This window comes from Echinops telfairi, unplaced genomic scaffold (assembly GCF_000313985.2).
Source record: "Echinops telfairi isolate 266 unplaced genomic scaffold, ASM31398v2 ScPeMD7_44;HRSCAF=162, whole genome shotgun sequence".
Lineage (NCBI taxonomy): Eukaryota > Metazoa > Chordata > Mammalia > Afrosoricida > Tenrecidae > Echinops > Echinops telfairi.
In genome coordinates this window covers 8,654,363-8,662,568 of record NW_022103942.1, presented here as the reverse complement: position 1 = coordinate 8,662,568, position 8,206 = coordinate 8,654,363, and positions in this window count along the sequence as shown.

Genomic DNA, 8,206 nt, shown 5'->3' with positions numbered 1-8,206 from the left:
ACCCTTTGTCCCCTAGTTCTTTCCTCTATTTCCCTTTACTTTCCTCTTGTCCCACTATCATGGTCAGCCTTCCTTTGGGTTTCAGTGATTTCTCTTGATTACAATACCCTTGCTGAGTCCCTACCAGGCCTCTCGCACCCCCTTGCCACTGTTTTTGGATCACTTGTTGCTCCCCTGTCCCTGGGTTGGTAGCACTACCTCCTTACCCCCGCCTCTCCCTCTCCCATGTCCCCCCGGAACCATTGGTCCCATTGTTTTCCTCTCCAAACTATTCGTCCAGTCTACCTTATCAAGATAGATCTGTAGAGATACTAATATGCATAAAAAACCAAGCCATAGCAAGACAGGCAATCAGTGAGAGCACAGGGATTGCATCACAAAAGGAAACCTATTTCCCCTAGAAGAATAAGTTAATTAAACAAACAAACAAAACAAAAATTTAAGCAGAAAGAAAAACGTGTAAATAGGTCAAGGTCTGATTTTTTATCTCTAGGAGTGTCCTTCAGTCAAGACCGATGGGGTACCATGCTTTGGTCCCCATGTCTGTCCTTTGTACTCCCTCAGGGGCTCTCTGCTCTGTTCCCACGGTTGCTTTGCCGCACGCTTTTTTGTGGTTTGCTTTGGTGTCGCAGGGTCAGTCTGGACCAGTCCCAACACTGAGTCCCCAGCGTTGTCCCCCTTAGAGCCTGGGACCATCAAGGGATGGCGTGTCTCGTGGTGGGATCAGCCATATTGTCCACTCTGTCCACAGGCTGTTCAGAGCAGGGATGTCGTCTTCCAGGCCTGATGGGTCAGCATGTGCTCCGCTCTTGCTTCCTCCCCAAATGCTCCCATTTGCTCTGATCAGACATGCCTTTTAGGTGCATATATGTTTATTATGCTCACTTGTTCTTGTTCTATTGTTCCCTTGAGCATTATATAGTGTCCCACCTTGTCTCTCGTTATGGCCTGTTTCTTGAGGTCAATTTGGTCAAATAAGGTATTAAGATTGCTGCCCCTGCTTTTTTGCATTCCCATTTGCTTGGTATATTTTTCTCCAGCCTTTGATTCTCAAGCTGGTTTTGATTGCAAGCTTCAGATGAGTCTCCTGGTGGCAGCAGATTAATAGGTTATGATTCCTGAGCCAGTCTGTTATCCACTGCCCTTTAATGGTTGAGTTAAGGCCATCGATATTCAGTGTTATTATATAAATCTGTGAACTCTGTGAGGTCATCTTGTACCTTTTGTGTTGGATATTTTCCTATCTACCTATCTTATCTGCTTGTGTTGTGTATGTGGTTTATGTTTGCATTCTTTCCACTATTGGGCTGATGCTATCCTAGGTGCTGTTTTCTCTTTGTCGCCCTATGCGTGGAGTTGTTCTATGTGATGGTCTATTATTTTCCCTCGGTGAGTGTTGATCTTCTGCCCATACTGGATCAGCAAGAATTTTTTTGTAGAACTGGGTTTCTTTTTATGGATTTTTTTTGAGGCTGTCCTTGTCTGGCAAGACTCTTCTCCATAAACCTTAATAGATAATTTGGCTGGGTAAAGTATTCTTGGTTTTGCGCTATGTTCCTTCCATTTTTGGAATATGTTACTCCATTTCCTCCTCTTCTTCATTGTTTCCAATGATAGGTCTGAACATACACTTATTGGGGTACCTTTATACGTGACTGTTTGTGTTTCCCTAGCTGCTTTTATGATCTTCTCCTTTCCTCATAGTTGGATAATTTGACAATTATTGTCTTGGTGACTTCTTTTTGAGATGCAGTCTGGCTGGTGTTCTTTCAGTCTCTTGAATGGTTGCCTGATATTCATTTATTAACCTGGGGAAGTTTTCCTCTACGAATTTCCTGGCTATTTTTGCTATTGACTTCTTTGTTGTATCTTGTTCCGGTAGCCCATTTATTCTAATATTGTTTATTTTCATAGCATCAGACATGGCTATCAAGTTTTCTTCAGCTTCTTTGATTGTCTTATTTGACTGCTTTTCCAATTTGCTGAGATCTGCTTGGTTATCCTCTAGGTCACTGGTTCGATTCTCTGCCTCCTCAAGTCTGTTGGAAAGATTTGTCTATTTGTCACTGGATTTGGTTATTTCATCCCTTAACTCTTGTATTTCCCTTTGGTGCGTTGCCTATATCTTCTCTATCATTGCATCTTTTTTCTGCATTACTTTCCTCATATCCTTTATGACTCCAAGCATAATTTTGAAAATTTCTTTTTGTGGCATATCAATATCTGCTTCTTCTATGCCCAATGTTAGGTTCATGATTTCTTCCAGCATTGTGTTCTGTTTCTCCTTCTTTTTCATTGAAGCTGTTATAACTGGTTGCTGTTTACATGTTGATTCAGAGGAGCCTGGAGCCATCTTCCTGAGTCAAGGAACCCTGGGCTCTCTCGTGGGGGATTCATATGAGTGCTTCTATGAACTACCTGTTGGTAGCTGTACTGATGGGTCAGGATTTCTCTATATCTTCCTGTGGTTTCACTCTTATCCTAGCTGTCCAGTATTCCATTATTTGGAATGTGTATTGGATATTCCTGTCATGTGACGCTGGTTCAGTTGTTGTGGGCCCACTAGGGAATCGTTTCCCTGGCCAATCTCTCTGTAGGCTTCACGGTTCTTGGAGCACCTCGGCTGGCCTGTGCTTTCCTCTGCAACTGGAGTTCTGTGGAGGGCATGTGGGCATACCCTCCTTGGTGTAGAGGTCTGTTGCTGGCAGAGGAATTACTGTAGACAGAGAAATCGCCTTGGAGATTGGGTAGATGTTCCCGCAGTTGCCTGGAGCCCCACCAGTGCTGGTCAGGCAATTCCCCCAGTCACGTTTAGGGCCTCGGGGATTAGGTTATGGATGTCCCCACTCTTTGCAGGGGAAAACCCCCTACTGATTGGTGTATGGAAGAGGATACGTGTGATTTCCCCAGCTGCTTTCAAAGCCAATAAATGAGGGTGGGAGTTCCCCCGTTGGGTCTTAGTGTTGCCCTAGGAAGAGGGGAGTGGGATGGAGGCCGCTAGTGGTTTTTGACAGGAAAAAGAGTGAAAGGAGGAGAGAAGGTGAGGAAGAAGAAGACACAGACTGGAGCAACAGTGTCAAATAACTGACACCCACTCAAACACACACAACTAAAATGCACAGAGCAAACAAAACTGAAAACAGTACAAAAAAGAAAGAATAGAAAACAACAAAAAAGGAGAACTGAATCTGCTGAGGCTGTAGTGGGAAAGAGAGACAAGCTTGGAAAAGAGGAGAAAAGAAGAAATAGTGAAAGAAGAACTTTAAGAAAGGAATAAAAAGAAAGATAAGGAGATAGAATTTAAAATATAGATAAAGAGATAGCTGACGCAGTGTTGTGCTGTGTGTAGCACTGACTCGTGCTGTGTGCAGCACTGTATTCGTGGCCAGGCTGCCCACTGGGTGGGCTGAGTTTCCCTAGGCAGAGGTTAGTTGAATGGGAACCAGCAGTGGCATGTGAAAGGAAAGAAAGAAGAGAGAATCATACAAGCAGAGAGAGAAGCAAAGAGAACAAAGAATGAGAGAGGAATGAAAGAAACAGAGAAGAAAGAGAAAGAAGAGGCAAAAACTCAACTGTGTCCACTAAGATTGGCTGGGATGGTAAAGAGGGAAAAGAGAGAGAAGGAGGAAATGAACAATAAAGAGATATCTGATTCCTGATTGCTTGTATTTCCCTTTGGTGCATTGCCTTTATCTTCTCTATAATTTCATCACTTTTCTTTATTGCTTCCCTCATATCCTGAATGGCTCCAGGCGGCATTCTACAAATTTCTTTCTCTGGCATGTCAATATCTTCATCATCTATGCCTATCATTAGGTTCATGACTTCTGGCATTGTCTTCTGTTTCTCCTGATTTTTTGTTGACACTGTTTGGACTGGTTGTTGTTTATGCGTTGCTTTAGAGGAACCTGGAGCCATCTTACAGTGTCGAAGAGCACTGCATTCTCTCTTGGGGGACTCGTATGAATGCTTCTATGAACTACCTGTTGGTAGCTATACTGAGGTGTAAGAATATCGCCATATCTTCCTGTGGTTTCACACTTACCCTAGCCAACCAGTATTCTGTTAATTGGAATGATAGTTGGATAGTCCTCTCATGTGATGCTGGTCGGGTTTTTGTGCGCTCACTAGGGTGCTGCTTCACTTGCTGATCTCTAAGTAAGACTCATGATGCTTGGAGTACCTCGGGTGGCCTGTGGTGTTTCCCTCTGCAACTGGGATTCTGAGAAGGGCATGTGAGTGTACCCTCCTTGGTGTAGAGCACTGTAGCTGGTAGGGGATACCAAAGTCACAGATTGTCTTGGAGTTTGTGTGGATGTTTCACAGTAGCATGGAGTGCCACCAGTGGTGGGCAAGAGTGTTCCCCAGCCACTTGTAGGGCCTCAGGATTTAGGATGGAGTTCCCCCCACTGTTTGAAGGGGAGAAACCCCTGCTGCTTGTTGTAAGGAAGAGCACCAGTGTGATTTCCACAGATGTGCTTAAAGCTAAAAAATGTGGGTGGTAGCTCCCCTAGTTGGGCCTTCAGAGTTGCCCTATGTGGAGGGGAGTGGCCTGGAGGCTGCTAGTGGCTTGTGAAAGGAAAGAGAGGGAGAGGAGAAGAAAAAGAAGAAAGAAGAAAACAAAGACTGGAGCAACAATGCTAAGCAAACGAACACCCACTTACACACACACACACACACACACACACGCACACAAAATGCACAGACTGAACAAAGTGAAAACATTTAAAAAAGAGAAAACAACAACAAAGGAGACCTGAATCTGCTGAAATTGTTGCAGGAAAGATAGCAGCGATAGAATAAGGGGACAAAAGAAGAAAAAAGTGCAATCATAACAAAAAGAAGTTAAATAAAAGGACAAAAGGAATAAAAAAAAGAATGCAGTGGAAAGAAAATTTGAAAAATGAACAAAGACGTAGCTGAACCCCCTGCCATGCCATCTGTAGCACGGCCTACTGCTGTGTGCAGCACTGTCTTAGGAGCAGGCTATAGCTCTCCCCACTGGATGGGCAAAGTTGCCGTAGGCAGAGGGCAGGGGTCTGGAGACCAGTGTCATGTGGAGAGAATCATAAAAGCAGAGAACATAGAAAGACAAGAAGGAGAGAATAAAGAAAAAGAAGAGGAAAACCTCAACTGTGCTCAGTAAGATTTGCTGTGATGCTAAAGAGGGAATAAAGAGAAAGGAGGAAATAAAGAATATAGAGATAGCTGATCTCTGATTGATTGAATGTGGGGCCAGAAGGGTTTAAACCCTGCCCCACGATGGCAGGTTGGTGTGCCCTTTTAATTAGGGACCCAGTGAAGCTAGGCAGACTTGTCCTAGTTGGCGAGATCACCTTAGAGTCTGACGGAGGTTTCCTCAGCAGCATGGCACGCTGTAGATGGTTGGTATAGCTGCTTCATGTGGTGTGCAGCACTCCCAGAAAGGGCAGGCCGGAGTCCCTCCTGTTATTTGGGTTAATTTGTCCTAGGCTGAGGATAGTGGCCTGGAAGCCAGTAGTGGTGTATGACAGGAAAGAGAGTGAGAGTAAAGGAAAAAGAGGGAAAAATAAGAAAAAAGAAAGAAAGAGAAAAAACCTGAGCCTGTTGAGACCCACTGCGTTGGGAAAGATAGAAGGGCCAGAGAATAAAGAAAGAAGAAATAGAGTGGTAAGTTGGTAAGTAAGGAGATAACTGAGACTTGTTCACCTGTCTGTGGGGCTGGAGGAGTTCCACCTCTTCCTCAAGGTGTACCCGCTTGATGTAGGGTTCCACAGATCTAGAGTGGGATTACTCTCGAAGGCAAGATCACACAAGTGGTAGGCATCAGTTCCCAGTGCTTTACTGTCGCTGGAGTTCACTGGTACACCTGCCTTGTGCTGTATGTAGCACTACAGCAGAAGGGGCCTGGGGTGGGGTGTTCCCACAGACCTGTGTAGGGCCCCCAGGACAGGCAGGACCTCCCTGGCTGTTTGTAGAATCAATGAGAGGGAAGCTGGGCTTATTGGCTTTTCTAGACTGCTGATGCTCTACTAGATTAGATTAGAGGATTCCCCCCCCCCCCCGCCTCCCCCCCACATGGCCAGCTAAAATAGAATCAAATCAAATTGTCTCCCTCACTCTGGGTTCCAGTTACTTGCTCTGTTAGAAGCTTAGACTTGCTTCAGCGGGTCTTTGTTATGCAAAATGTCTCCAGGCCCTGTAACTAAGTTCTGGCATTCCTTAGAGTGGGCTTCTTCTTATGCTGATTTATGTTAAGGGAACCCCTGTCTATTTGCTCCTTGGAACTAAGCACCAAGATTTGGGTTTGAGTTTTTACCAATAATATATGTTTCACTCTTTTTTAATATTATGATTTTGAGTTGCTCTGATTTGGGGGCTATCACGCTGAGCCCCAGAGGGGGAGATCGAGCTTATCAGGGGGGTTGTTTCCTTCTCTGCCAATTGGAACTGAGTTTTCCCCCTGGACTCTGACTATCCGCTTATGTTATCCCACACCACAATCTGCCTCAGGTAAAATTCTGCTTTTTCTTCTCCAAATTATGGCTACCCACCATCCCCACCCACTCTCCAGGATGTGAGCTCAAAGCAGCTAACCGAGGAGAGCTCTGGTGTGGGGTTCTCCTTGTGTCTGGGATTATGTCCCCTTTAGGGCATCAGCCTAGAGAAATCGCTACTCCAGGCAAAAGGGCGGGACAAGGTTTCAGCTGGATACCGAGCCCTGCTCACAGAACCTAGAGCGATTTAGAGCATTCTTGGTTCATTTTGTGAGTAGAAATCACCATAAAAGGGGGTTCAGGAGAGACCCTAGTACCCTAATTCTAATTTCAGGACTTCACCTCCTAGTTTACTTCACCTTACCTCGCAATTTTCTGGTCTGGCAGCAGGAGCTCTGGATGGGTGTGTCTTAACTAGTCCCCGTTTTTCCTGATTCTCCTGGCTATATAATTTTTACAGTCTATTTGTGCTTGATGGCACATTGTCTAAGCATTAGGCTCCTAATGGGAAGATTGGCAGTCCAAATCCACCAGGAGTTGCAAAGGAGAAAAGTGATCTGCTCTTCTAAAGATTACAGCACTGGAAACAGTATGCATGTGTTTGGTTGAGTTTTCTAGAGAAACAAAACCAAAATATGCATAGGTACATAGACAGATTAAAAAAAAACCAAGGGAAATTTCAATTGCTCATGACCACAACATTTGGAGAGGTAGAATGTGAGCACTATATATGTGTTTGTTTTAAATCAATTTAAGGACTAAAATTCATAAAAGCCACAACAACATGATTTTTCCTTTACCATTCCAATAATTTATTCATTTTCTGTGTGCACCTAGCCTCACAGACTACCTTTTAAGTTCAATGTGGAAACATTGTAAGACTATTCTTCATAGAGAAAACATTTACACAGTTGACAAATTTATGTGACTAACAAACACTTATTTTTATATCAGATAATTCTCATACCAATTTAAACAAAAATCACCAATGCTTATATATTCAAACAAGTATCTATCCTTGGGTCAAAAATCAATAACAATGTAATAAGTGTTTATTTATATAAAGAACACTGTCCTATAAGCACTCTCTTTCACCACACATAGCAGTCATATGTAGGTATCTTTGAGAGGCAGCTTATATTCGTTATACAGAAAGCTCAGGAGATAGGGGAAAAGTTAAATGATGACTCTATTTTAATATCAACTTTTAATAAAATTACAATGTAAATATCCAAGAAAAATCATTTTTAAAGAAGTATGGTCACTTCATTTTATCATACACCAAGTAAAGAAAGAAAATTCAAAAAACAAAAACTTTTAAAAACATACTCATAGATCTTATGTGCCTTGGACAGCTTCATATGAACATTACAGTTTGTAAATTAGAAGAAGTTTGAGTGAATTAAATTTAGGGATGTTGCATGCTTCTTACATACCCTAATGTACAAGACTAAAATATCTTAAAAGACCTGTCATCACACTAGTAATTCAGTTACCTTTGCTCAATGTTTTTTGTGTAGAAACCACATGCTTTTTAAACTTTAGACAAAATGATTTAATAGGTTAGTTTTATTAAATGCAAACATAAATTAATGAGGTTTCTAAATAAAAATCAATGTAATATATTATTCTTTAATTTAATTTAATTATAATACCATTTATTATAGCACTTACTGGAAATGATTAAACACAATAGCAGAACCATCTATCATAGACTGTCTCAGAAAACA